This window comes from Chiloscyllium punctatum, chromosome 41 (genome assembly GCF_047496795.1).
Source record: "Chiloscyllium punctatum isolate Juve2018m chromosome 41, sChiPun1.3, whole genome shotgun sequence".
Classification (NCBI taxonomy): domain Eukaryota; kingdom Metazoa; phylum Chordata; class Chondrichthyes; order Orectolobiformes; family Hemiscylliidae; genus Chiloscyllium; species Chiloscyllium punctatum.
The window spans coordinates 13,487,261-13,499,400 of NC_092779.1; the positions used below are offsets into that span (position 1 = coordinate 13,487,261).

The 12,140-nt window shown below is 39.4% G+C and overlaps 1 protein-coding gene across 3 annotated transcripts in view; it reads left to right on the forward strand.

Annotated features, from left to right (window-relative positions):
* Positions 1-12,140, forward strand: part of trak1a (trafficking protein, kinesin binding 1a) — a 205,857-nt gene that overhangs the window by 112,586 nt on the left and 81,131 nt on the right. Inside the window, exon 2 of one of the 3 annotated variants that reach the window (XM_072560404.1) lies at positions 5,200-5,294. The exons of the other annotated variants lie outside the window; for them this stretch is intronic. The gene's annotated coding sequence lies outside the window, so the exon portion shown is untranslated. The remainder of the gene's footprint in view (positions 1-5,199; positions 5,295-12,140) is intronic. 3 annotated transcript variants of the gene reach the window in all.

The following is a 12,140-nucleotide window of genomic DNA, read 5'->3' on the forward strand; positions in this document are numbered from 1 at the left end:
AGGCACAAGTCAGATGTGCGATAGAATACTCTCCACTTGTCTGGATGAGTGTAGCTCCAAAGTATTTGAAGCTTATACCATTCAGGACAAAGCAGCCTGCTTAGTTGGCACCACATCTACTAACATGTATCCCTCTTCCACCAATGCTCAGTTGCAGTGTGTACTATCTACAAAATGCACTATAGATTGTTAGACAGCACCTTCCAAATCCATGACCACTTCCATCTAGACCATCTAGGACAAGGTCAGCAGATATATGGGAACACCACCAACTGCAAGTTCCCCTCCAAGCCACACACCATCCTGACCTCTAAATGTATTGCCTTGTTTGGTCAGAGAATTCACTCCGTGAGGGCATTGTTGGTCAACCTACAGCACATGGACTGCGATGATTCAAGGTGGAAATTTGTCACCAACCTTCTGAAGGACAAATAGAGATGGGCATCTCTGGCTGGACCAGCACTTATTGCCCATGTCTCACAAGTAAATTTTTAAAATTCCCCTCATCCCTATTAGTTCCAGTTTTGCTAGAACTCCTTGATACCTAATTTTGTTGAATGAGAACTCGATGCCAATGGCAGTCACTGTCACCCCACCTTTTGGAATTCAGTTCCTTTGTCCATGTTTGAACCAAGACTAGAATGAGGTCAGGAGTTGAGTGGCCCTGGTGGAACCCAAACTGTGCATCAGTGAGCAGGTTATTGCTGAGCCAGTTGTGCTTGATAGCACTGATGACAATACCTTCCATCACTCAACTGATGGTTGAGTGTAGACTGGTGGGGCAATAATTGGCTGGGTTGAATTTGTACAGGACGTGCCTGGGCAATGTTTCACTTTATCACCTAATTCCAAAATTCTGACTGTACTGAAAGAACTAGGCTAGGGGAGTCCTGGAGCACACGTCTTCAGTTCTACTGCAGAAATGTTGTCAGAGCCCATAACTGTTGCAGTATCCAGTGACTCCAACTTTATCTTAATATCTAATGGAGTAAATAGAATTGACTGAAGATCAGTGATGCTGGGCACCACATTTTATTTTGCAGTTTTTCTTTCAAATAAAAATTGCCAACTCTGTCTTTGAATGCTTCGATGTGGACTAGAGCTCTAATATCTCAGTTTTAAAAAGGAGAGAGGTAATCCTGATCACAATGGGCCAGTACGCATAATGCTGGGAATGAGGAAACTGAGACAAAAATTCAACAGAGGTTCTGATGTGTCCATGAAATCTACAAGTTAACAGACCAATTGAAGGTAGAATGTGCTTGAATAATTTCAGCTGAGTTCTGGTAATGGGAAAAGGTGATGAACATGGGATTGCTGTGTTGGTGGGCATGCAAAATGAGTTTGATAAATCACAACAAAATAGGCTTGTTGTAAAATTGATGCCCCCCCTGGGAATGAGGCACTGAGAGCGTGGAATTGGCAGTCATGATTGAATGGTTGTTTGTGTTTTTTTGCACAAGAGTGATGTTACTCCTCTGAGAGTCACTCAGAATCAGATGACTTCTTTTCTGGTTTAATGGGTTTTTTGAGAGTGCATTGGACTAATCGGCTGTCTGTGAACTCTCCACATGTCACGGGACCAGATTAGTGATGAAAAGCATTTTTACCCAGAATTTACTACGTGAAGTATGTTACCTGAAAAGATGGTGGAATCAGACTGAATTATAAATTTAATGCTCTATGGATAAAACATTATCTAGATGTACAGTAAGGACAGGATTGGGACTAACTGGATATTTCCTTTTGAAGAGATTGTGTGCACAATGCATCAGATGATCCCTTCCTATGCCATGCCAAATGTTTTCCATGGTTCCAACTACATTGAGTAAAGGAAATGGAATTCGAAGCAAAAATATCGATTTCTGGCAGGATGCAACGTAGTTTCAATCTGGATGTTCAACTGGATCAAAATATTGAAGATCAAATTTAAAATATTGCAGGTGAATTAAAAACCGAAAATGAGGAGGAGGAGGAGCAATGTCTTCACTTTGGGAGTGGTCGGCCGATGGAGTTCTCTGCCATAGCAAGCAAGAAGGAATTAAGAGTGTATTCTTGGGGCTAAATGGAGCAAAGGGTACAGGGAGAAAGTAAGAACAGGGGACTGAGTAGGATGCTCCATCATTATCATATCGGATAGTGGAACAGGCTTGAATGGCCTACTCCTGCTCCTCTTTTCTATGTTTCTATGTAAAAATGCACAGCAGGATTGACTACTCATACTGAGGCAAAAGCAAGTTGAACGTGATTTCAAGCACTCCTTTTTTTAATTGTTCATTCACTTGATGCGGGCAGAACTAACTGCACAGAAGCCGGTATCCTGTCACCAAATCACCCTTTATTTACTTGTGCACAGTTCATGGGCTCTGACCAGCCAGCTCCAGAGGTATTCCCCAAAATGAGGAGACTCTCTCTGAATCTCATGTTTATATGTCTGCCAGGGCTCCCTGCTTTGCCCAGGTTAACAACCCCAATCAAGGATCTCCTACCAAGTCAGAGATCCACCTGGCCCATGTTCTAATCAATAGGGCATGGCTGTCTGGGTCAGCATTTATTGCCCATTCCATAACTTGGTGTCTGATGAGGCAGTTTGTTGGCACTCGGGATAGTCATGGATGCAAGGAAGGCATTGAAGAGGTTTCAGATGGAAGTTTCTGAACAATGTGGTGAATTATCCTCCTGCTTGGAGGAAGCAGCATGTAGTAAGAATGATAGAAGCTCTGTCAGAGGATTTGTGAATACATGGGTGTGATATACATCCTTAGTTACTAGAATGTAAACTTGTGTAATTTAATGAAAATCATTACTGATGGAGCTTTTTACAGCATGAATTTGAGTAAACTCTCCTAGTGAAGGATTTGATATGTACTAAACGTGAGTCTTCTATAATGAACGCACCAGCCAATTGATTTTTGATTCCAAATTAAGTGTGTGCTCTTGTATTTGTGTATTTCTGCAAATAGTGGGAGCTTAATAATTTAATTAAAATTTATGAGTTACCTAATGATTTTAAACTAGTTTATGTTAAGCAAAACAAAGTGACATTATAGGGTTATTGTAGATAAGAACTTCATTGCACGTTTAATTTTGCTTTGTTTGTTGACCAGATTTAGACTTTGACAAAGCAGGCATTTATTATTCATTCCTGTTACCCTTGAAAAAGTGGTGGTGAAGCGCCTTAAATACAACTGAGTGATTTGCTAGGCCACTCCATGGACTCTTTAAAAAACAACTCCACTGTTGTAGCTTATAATCATTTAGGCCAGACCAAATAAGATGTGCAGATTGTATGCCCTAAAGGAGATACATGAACCAGAATAAGTTTTTACAAAAATCCTGCAGTTATAGGTACCATTATTGATCTCCGCTTTTTATTTTAATTTTGTTTAATTACTTAATTTAGAATCCCCAGTTGCCTTGCTAGGATGTGCAATTTTGTTTCTGGATCATTTAGCGTAAGTCTCTGAATTAATACTTCAGTAACAATTGCTACCTTGCACGCACACCTTCTGCAGGTACCATACTCTGAGGGTTTTGGCAACCATAGGCCTCCATTTGGTTTTGTGTTCATGGATTCCCTACAGTGCTGAACGAGGCCATTTGGTCCATTGAGTCCACACCGACCCTCCTGAGGAGCATCCCGCCCTGACCTATCCTCATAATCCCACATTTGCCATGGCTAATGCATCTAACCTGCACATCTTTGAATTGTGGGTTTGTGTGGGAGTAGGTGGAAGCTCTTTCTAGCTTGATCACCCAAGGGAAAATAATAATACTGAAAGCCTGACTTCTACAGTCTTTAAATTAAGACCATAAGAAATAGGTGCAAAAGTAAGCCATTCAGCACCTTGAGCCTTTTACCCCATTCAGCATGGCTGATCCAACATTCCTTATCTACGTTCTTGCCTTTTTCCATGTAGCCCTTGATTCCCTTACTGACTAATAATCTGTCTACTTCAACATTAAATATACACGCCGACTCTTTTTTTTTCCCCCACAGCTGTCTGTGATGAGGAGTTCCAAAGACACTCCACTCTCTGACAGAAGAAATCCTTCCTGATGTCAGTCTTAAATTGGCATGCTTCTATTTTGAGATCATGCTGTCTTCTCCTAGAATATAGAACTTCTTCGTGTTCCCAAGCAAGGACACTTGATGAGCAGATTTTTTTAATGGCACACTATGTACCTTGAGGGGTTGGTTAGCTTAGTTAGCAAGATGGCTGATTTATGATGAAGTGATGCCAGCAGTGTGGGTTCAATTCCTGCACCAGCTGAGGTTACCATGGAAGAAGTCTTCCCCAATCAATGCTATCCCTTGCCTAAGGCATGGTGACCCTCTGGTTAAACCACCACTAGTTTTTCTCTAATGAGTCAGAATTTACATGACAGCAGGTTATAGTCTAACAAGTTTATTTTAAATCTCAAACTTTCAGAGTGGTGCTCCTTAGTTAAGTGAAGTGAAGCACTCCGAAAGCTTTTGATTTCAAATAAACATGTTGGACTCTAACCTGATGTCATGTGAATTCTGACTTTGTCCATCCCAGTCCAACACTGGCACATCTTTAATGAGAGAGCAGCCCTATGGTCCAGTAGGAATGTTGCAACTTTACCCCTTATAAACCTCGTGGGACTTCATATAGCTCTTTGGTAAGAGATTTTTATTTGCCAGTATTCCCATGACCAATATTTTACATAAGCAAGCTATAATAGTCAATGTTAGAAAATCACAAAATGGTGGATGACCGAAACCAGCCATGTGGTTCAGTTGAATCATTTTATCAGGTAATCAAAGGTTAGTTGTTTTCAAACAGAAGCACAATCTTTAAAAAATGTACTTGAAAGTATGTGCCTGCCTGCTCAGTGTTTGTTTAAAGTTGTGTATGGTTTATTTTATGGTGTGACCTTTTTCTTTATTGAACATTCCAGTGTTTTTATTTCCTTGCATGGGTTGGGAATGTTGAACAATTAAAATTAATGTGTAAAAGTTCAAAGGCTTTGTAGCTTTTTAGGGATTTCTTGACAGCATTTCTGAAACTTTACTGGCTGCATGACCCTAAGGGACTGAGGAATTCATGTCACAGACCTCAGTAGGATTATAAAATTTCAGTGAGAGTGGATCTGGAGATGTGTTGTAAAACCATTATGTTAGTATATTGTTCATCTCAATCCTACCCAGGGTGTTTTTTCTATATTTCACAGATAATTATTTTGGTAAATCTTTGAGTGTGTTGTACCCTGGAAAGTCCAGCTTTTTAAATTCTCGCAAGAAATCGTGCTAGCAACATTTATTAAAGGTAAAAGATTATTTTGCCTGTTAAAAGCAAAAAAGTTGTGTTTGGGGATGGGGGTGTTTTGTTGTCTGTTGGTTGTACATGGGAGGCTTTTCACAGATTTCATTTCTAACCTATTGTTGGAAAGTAATCCTTAATGTATTTCCAAGCCCAATCCAAAGAGCATTTTACAGTGACATGGTTGTCAAGTTCTTAGTTTATTCCAGATAAATTGGAAAAACTAAGGTGATGTTTCACCAAATATATCTTAGGATGTATCAGATTAATTTAATTTAAATGGTGTATGTTACTGTGCTAGAAGTTTGAGAATGCATGTTTATAGTAGTAATAAATGTCCCCACCAAGAATCTTAACTGTGAGATTACCTACCAAAAAATGTCTTGAGATTTGTTCCAGATTACCTCTAAAATGTTGACTCAAATATCTATGTTTAGTTGTTTTTAATCAAACGGTTTGGATATGTTATGACACACTTCTGGGGCAGGTGAGAATTGAACTTGGACTTTTTTGGCCCAGAGCAAAGGACACTAGCACTTAACACACCACAAGAGCTAAGAAAGCAGTGTTTAGAAAAAATTTATAAATCGATGGATTGGTTTCTACTGCAACAGCTATGGAGCTGTGGTTCTTTGCATTTGTTCATGTATATAGCTCTGTCTGTGTGATCTGTTTGTCTCTTTGAGAATTAGGTCTGACTGATGTTGAACATTCCTTTTTTTTAACTTAAGTCTTTGTTCTAATTCAACAAACCCCAGCCTGATAATATGTGCTTTCCCATTAAACCAATTGGTTAACTGTTTTTAATAAGCTCTTTGACATTGATGTCAGTGCAGTTGCATATAGCAACTAACATTTCCACTCCATCAGATTAGATTAAATTAAACTAGCCATTTGTCCTTTGCTGAATTCCGTATGGTGGGGTCGTGTTTCTCAGGAGCTTAAAACGAGCAGCACAATGCCAAGCTCAAGATGGGTGTGGTAAAACAGGATGAATAATTTAATCGGATCTTGATTGTATTTAACTCAGTGGTCGGATCGCTTAAACATTTTAACTTTCAATGGATTGCAGTTCACCTGAAAGCTTTGTTTTGCAAGCCTTGTGCATGTTAAATTTTTCCACCAATTTTCAATGTGCACAATAATATCCAAGTGATATTTGAGATGGTTGCCCTAGTTATTGTGCAAATATCATGGGGCAGAAATCAGATTTCTCAAGAAAACTGCACATAATAAAGCTATAGCTGGAGATGTACCCAAATTATCGAGTGTATAAAGCACATTAAATTGGATCCTTGGGCTGTATCCTCCCAAGACAAGAGTCTGTTAATTAGGGTCAGCATTTCTACTCCTGCCCAATATATGGTTACAATTCCTCCTGGTCACATCCTCTCACTTGCAAATTAATGTATGAAAATGAACACAATGTAGGAGGAGTTGACCACATCATCTCTGGTGTCTGCTTTCATTTCAGTAAAGTGATGGCTGATCCACCTCAACTTTACATTCCCTTTTTCTTGTCTCTTAATGCCTTATTATGTTCAAAAATCTATCAATCTCCGGCATGAATAATTTAACCTGAGGAAATGTGAGGATATGAACTTTACGAGGGAGTATTGGCGAGTTGAATATTATTTAAATGGAGAAAGACTGCAGATAGCAATGCAACTGAAGGATTTTGGGAGTACTTGTCCATTAATCACAAAGGTAGCATCCAAATTTCAGCAGCTAATGGGGAACCAAATGGAATGTTGACCTTTTTATTTCTAAGGGAATGGAGCATAAAAGCAGGAACATTTTGCTAGAATTATACAAGGCACTATTCAGACCACAGAATGCCATGAGTAGTTTTGGGCCCATTATAAAGAAAACGAAGGTTGCAAGCAATCTAGAGGAGGTTCATTAGGCTGATGCCTGGTATGGAGGGGCTATGCTATGGGGCAAGGATGAATAGATTGCACTGTACTTTTTGGAATACAAAAGAATGAGAGGTGACTATTCTTGGAAGATCAACAAATCCGGAATAATTTTTCCCCTTTGTGGGGAGTCGAGGACCAGAAGACACCATCTTTAGAATAAAGGGTCACATATTTAAAACAGAAATGAGGAGGAATTTTCATTTTGAGGGTAGTGAATCTGTGAATTTATTTTATTGCAGAGGGAAGTGAAGGGTGGATCATTGAGTATATTCAAGGCTGAGATTGATCTTTTAATCAGTGAGTGAATCAAGGGTTATGGGGAAAAGAGCAGGAAAGTGCAACTGATCAATCAGCCATGATCTGAGTGACGACAGTGCAGACTTGATGGGCTGCATGGCCTACTTCTGCTCCTACGTGTTATGGTCTTAACTGATCCGACCACAAGTGGCTCAAAACCGTGTCATGGTCCTAAACAGCTGACACCATTATTTTAACTTAGACTGTGACCCAAAATTCTGAAGTGTTCAGCCAGGGAACAAGCCACTTACTGTACAGCCTGTCACCTTCTAAAATGCTTATGCTTCATTGAGATTACCTCTTATCCTCTAACCTCCAGAGAGTAAATCAATTTTGCAGGAGATGTCATGGCCCACACAAAAAGTATGCATTCTTGTGGTCTTACCAGTTTTGCCAGCAATTTCTAATTAGTTTAATATAAGTAGCAGAAGGTTCAAATGTGTACAGAGGAACCTTGATTATCCAAACGAGAAGGGTGGGCACTATTCCATTCGGATAATTGATTCAATGCTTCTCCTCTGTGGCTCTGGAGTTTTCTGAAGTTTCCTTTTTCCTCGCTTTGCCTCCCTTGCTCCCTCTCTCTGTCTCAGGGTTTGTTTCTGAGCAGGGGCATACCCTTGGGTGTAAGAGATCTTGCTGCAGGTCTTGCCAGTCTACTGTTCCAGGCTCCTATCATCAGTTTGCTCAATTGACTGGATAACTGATTTGGGATAGTGTGACACCAACAGTGTGGGTTCAATTCCCACGTTGGCTAAGGTTGCCACGAAAGTCTCACCGTCTCAAGTTCTCTCCTCTCCTGAGGCATGGTGACCCTCAGGTAAAACTACCATTCTCTCTTTTAGGAGAGAACAGCCTGATGGTCAGGTAGGACTATGGAGAATTTACTGATTTTTTTTTTTCAAATTGTCTTCCATAAAAATACCCACAAAACTATAGTAATAAACATATGTTTTTGTGTTAAAAGTATAATGGTAGCCTCATGTGAATATTTTCAGTGACTGTCCAGACAATAACCAACTGCAAAAATAAACCATAAAATCCAGAATCCCAGAAGTTATCCAGGAATGCAATGTGACAACTGTTGTCGTCATCCTGGGATCACTGGTGATTTTTCTAAATTCTTACTCGCTCTAGAGAATACTATAAAATTAACTTGTGACTTGACACAGAATAAATTAAATATGACCTCTCTTTCCTTAGAAATTGCCGCACCTCAAATTGTTGAATGAATGTCGTTGATCTAATGCTTGACTGCCTTGCCAGAAAAGAATGTGAAGATAAAGTCTATTGTGAAACAAGGCACTGCCAGGAGCAGTATTTTACCTCGACAATATGTGCTTCCCTGTACTTCTATTGTAACCACCCCTTATTTCTAATAGACTTTCCATGACTAAGTTGTTGTCAAAATCTTTTGTGAACGCCAGTGAAACATTAATATTTATACCTGCCCTTTGACACCTATCTTACACATCTATTTGTGCTATTTTATAGAAATAAAAAAAATACTTTTGAACATTATACTTCCACAAGCCTTCAATAAATGCTGAAATGTCTAGCACAGTTGGCACATGAGGCCTTTGCTTGGATGTTGATCTTCCTGCCACAAGAACACAGTACACCTCTGCTACTTGCCAACGTAATTAGATACCCACATAGAGAAAGGGAAGGAACTAATTGGGTGATTTAATAAAACGGATACGAGAGTGTCAATTTAGCCCATTGCACATTCTGCCATTCAGTGTGATCATGGCTGATCTGTGACCTAATCTTTAATATCTTTAGATAACAAATCCATCAATCAATTTTAAAATTGGTAATTAATCCAGCATCTCATTTCATTTGGGAAGGGAGTTTAAAAGGTTTCACCTTTTTGTTTAGGAGCATTTTGTATCTTCTCTCTGATTTTTAAATGGTGCTCTTTGGTGCCAGATTCATCAACTACCAGAGAGTAGATGGGAAGAAACTGCCTGTTTTAAGATTTTGAAAATTTTGACGAAATTGCTCCTTTGAATTTCAGCTGATCCTATTAATTATTCTTTCAAGGGTTAACGTTTGAGACCGGGTGGAACTTAATACAATCTTCGGTGAAGAATTCTGGGAAATAGCTCTCAATTTTAAAGGGACAGATGCGTCTTCTGTGTCTCAATTTTCTTACTGGCAATGTCAAATCAGCTAATTTAACTTGTCCTTAATTGCTATCATACAATAAACTACATCGTGTTAAGACATGAGCCACTAATTATTAAGACTCGTTAGTGGGTGTTACTGTGCCACTGCAAACCAAATGGGCAGTCAAAGAGAAGTGGTGCCAGTATCTCTCTACCAATGCAACCTTAGTTTGTGTATGCAATAAATTATATCACCTAAATATTACAGCAGCAATAGAGAATAAAATTGACGCTCACTATTATAACTGCAATTAGGCACGATTCCTATTACTGCCTTAGATTGAAGGGAAAATTTATTTTGTCATTAATGAGTAACAAAAAAGAGAGACCATAGACTAGAACAATAAACAGGAACCTACTAACAATTATCTGATTGAAACTGATGATTAATGCTTAGGTAAATACTGAAGTAAGGATGGCGTATTTATTTTCTTGGCAAGTGTTTGGATCAGTTTGACTTCACTGATTATGCACTTGAATCGAGTATTTGAGCTCTCCCGTTCCACTTTAGGGTTGAACACATAATCTTTGGGTAAGCAGTGTGCAGTCTTCCATGAAATCTGACCTGCTATCAGATTTAACTCTCTCTGGAGCACTGCAGCTTTCTTCAATCCTTCCAATGGGTAGAAATAACCAAGTTGTTAAGATTTTAAAAGGAAGGTTGTCTGAAACTCCTAAGCCTGGGCCCACAGCATCCACTCCCAGGAGCAATCAATACTGTTGCTTCCATTGGAGCATTGTGGTTTAATAAAGCAGGTTCCACCTGAAGTCGTACGTATTGCCTTTGGATTTGGACGTGCGCGTTAATGCCTTGCTGTCTTGTGCCAAGCTCAGTTTTTGCCACCTGAGTTTAGTCTTGAATGTTCTTTGGAACCTATCAATTGTTTGTACCGTTTGGTTTCACAAATGAATGTAAGTCATAAAAAGAAAAGTCTATGCTCAGCCAATTCCTCTGTCATTGCAATGGCTTCTCTCTTGTTCTATACTTACCCCAGATTTCTAGTAGTTCTGAAGTTAAGGGAATTATACATTTAATCTATGAGTATCTATTGAGCATGTGTATAGTATATTAGGTTATAGTAACTTCAGGTCAAATGTGACTGGGGCTTGGGTCTGCAGCACTCCAGATAAGATGTTCTCTTATACCACTGTAATAAATAGTTACATTCAGCAAAATCTGTTCATGTTCACCAAGTGTGGACCTTCATTGGATAACAATATCCATGTCTGGTCAAGGATGGATTTGACGAAGGTTTTTCTTTCCATTGTCCTCAGTACCAGCACAAACTGAATTGGGGAGAATACGTAAGTATTGACCTGGGCATCAGGGATGAGATGTTTGCTTTCCTCCTTTGCCTTGCCTCATCATGAACTGGGTTAGGAGTACCCTTTTGAGCAAGAATAAGTAACTAGCCTGAAGTGACGGTGAAGAGTGGAAGAATGAATGGTTGAAAAAGGATAAGACTACCAGCAACTTGAACTGAGGTCAGGCATTGTGGATTGGATTGAAGTGGGGGCGGGGCGGGGGGGGGGGTGGGGGGGTGGGTGGAAGAGGTGGATAAGTGTGAAAGTGAGCAGAGAACTTTTGAAGAATGAGGAAGTAGGTCAGTAATAGTGATGAATTTTGTAGAGCTGTTTGGAATTAGTCCTGGAGGGGGTTGAATTCCTCTGAACTGACATGGGTTTGAATTTTGGAAATTGACTAAATGTCTGTAAACAAGCAATGCAAATGATAGGAATCATAAGCCGATTTGCTCTTGACCTTCAACATTGCTTCTTGTAGTTCAAAATGTAAGGGTTGCCATCATCTCTACAACCAATCACTTGGTAAACCTGGTGTGGATTCTGCCAGTGTTTTTGAAAAATTCTGAATATGGATACACTGTACTTAAACTATGAAGTTTGCATAATTATGGTTCCATAATAGTCTGGGTTAGTTAGTCATGATCTCGTAGTTTCTTTTTGAAGCTTTGAATTGTCCTCCAGAATTGCTCGGTAATCAAGTAGAACTTCTAGTTAGAAGCATGCACCTTTTTAGCCCAATATCCAGCTTCTAAAAAGGGTACTGAGTTCACAGATGTTTCTTTCTGCAGAATTTGTTGCCAACTGTGAATTTATATGCATCGATTTGCACTATAATGCCTTCTAACTTGGGTTTTTGAATAAAGGAAATTGACAATTGCTGAGGATCAGTCTTAATTCAAAGTTTAGTGCTCCTCTAACCCCAACCTACTTGTGTCTACTGCTACCATGAGGTCTTCTACTGTGGTATGATGCCTTTTTCATTGCAAATATTGAGGCTTCTACTGTGTAAGGTCCAAGACAGGTGATTGGGCACTAATCTTCCCAAGTGTCGTGGCACTGCCCCAGATGTGTCTCACATCTTGCCGCCTTCTAGATTATGAAGTTCTAAAACTTATTTGGATTCTTTATTCAATCACATGATGTTGACATCACTGGTTGGACCA